We start from the raw sequence: 1443 nt of genomic DNA, 5'->3' as shown, positions 1-1443 counted from the left end.
CTTAAACAAAATCTTTTCTTGACCTTTAATGAAGTTCCCAGTTGCTATAGATACTAAGCTGACAGCCTTATTGTTGGCTATAATTAGATAATTGTATATTTGTTCAGCCTGTTAGTCCAGTTTATTTTTAGCCTGTTGTCGTCAAGAAACACATTACCTTGCTGCTGTCCACTAGCCAATGTTCACTATCAATAATCTATAAGTGTCCTTCCCAGACATGTAGCTTAAGAAAGGTGTAATTCAAATGAGTTAGGAAAACTCTCATCTTTCCATTTTGTATCCATATAATATGAAACTTATGTTCCTCAATGATTTTGGCTTAAACCTGAATTAATTCAGAATTCAGTCAAGTCATTTTATGTTTGTCCACTATATATTTGAAATGTAGAATGTAAATGTAGAAATTGCAGTGTTGAATGATAAAAGGTTTACTGTTTATTGGAGTTTTTTCCTCTTGTCTTCTTGTATTTGTCTACAAGGTGTCGTGATTTTTATAATTTGTGCAAAAACTAGTGTACAGTGGCATGCAGTGTTTTTGCATTACAGTACATTGTGTCATCTCAAACATGTGAAACAAGCCTGTGAAGTACTAGAAAACGTACACTTACTGTATGCATAAAACTGTTAAAAAGCCTTCTTTGTATCCATATCCTGAAGGAAAATCTTAAAATAATAGGTATTATCATATTTCCCATTTTGAACTGAATATTAAACTGGTCTATCACTCTGTGACCATGAAAACAGACCTCTGTTTACTGTGTGAGATACTCACTGTGTTGCCTGGCCTGTTTCACTCAGGGGGTTAGTTCAGGACATTGCCTTCAGGTTTACAATGCATTACGAGGTAACCCATTAAACATTCTCTGAGTGAACTACTGGAGGTAGGACAGTCGTTTTTGGTGAGTACTCTGTCCCACACGTCAATTAACTTTTTTTCCTTTTATAGAGAGGCTTTCAGGACCAATTTGATTTTTTGTCCGGACCTCTGGGACCTCTCGTCACTAAGCATTAGCATTGGTGCTTTTGAGCCTGAAATAATATTTTATGCATGAGATACCAAGATTTGTGCTCTTCTAAAGTCCCTCAGTCCCTATTCTAAATAAAGCTTAAAACATGGTGCCTAAATGCTAAAATGGCTGTCCAACTAAAAGGTCCATAAGGAAATTTCTGCTGCCACAATGGCTGTAAACAGCACCCTGAGAAATCTAAATAACTGAGGTTATATTTGTCCATATGTCATTCACAAACATCAAACAAGCTTCCAGATGAGAATTGAGTCCTGCATGCCACCTGCTTATCATTGTAAACTATGGCTTTGAATGTTTTTTTCTTCATGGTTAATCATGGTACATGATACATTAAAACAAAAATGTATATATAATAATACATATATTTACTTTAAACTTTCTGTCAGAGAACTTGCAAGAAACTGGTTAATCATCA

Source organism: Xyrauchen texanus, chromosome 28 (genome assembly GCF_025860055.1).
Source record: "Xyrauchen texanus isolate HMW12.3.18 chromosome 28, RBS_HiC_50CHRs, whole genome shotgun sequence".
NCBI classification, from domain to species: domain Eukaryota; kingdom Metazoa; phylum Chordata; class Actinopteri; order Cypriniformes; family Catostomidae; genus Xyrauchen; species Xyrauchen texanus.
The sequence above is the reverse complement of the archived record's forward strand: the minus strand, read 5'-3'. Positions refer to the sequence as shown.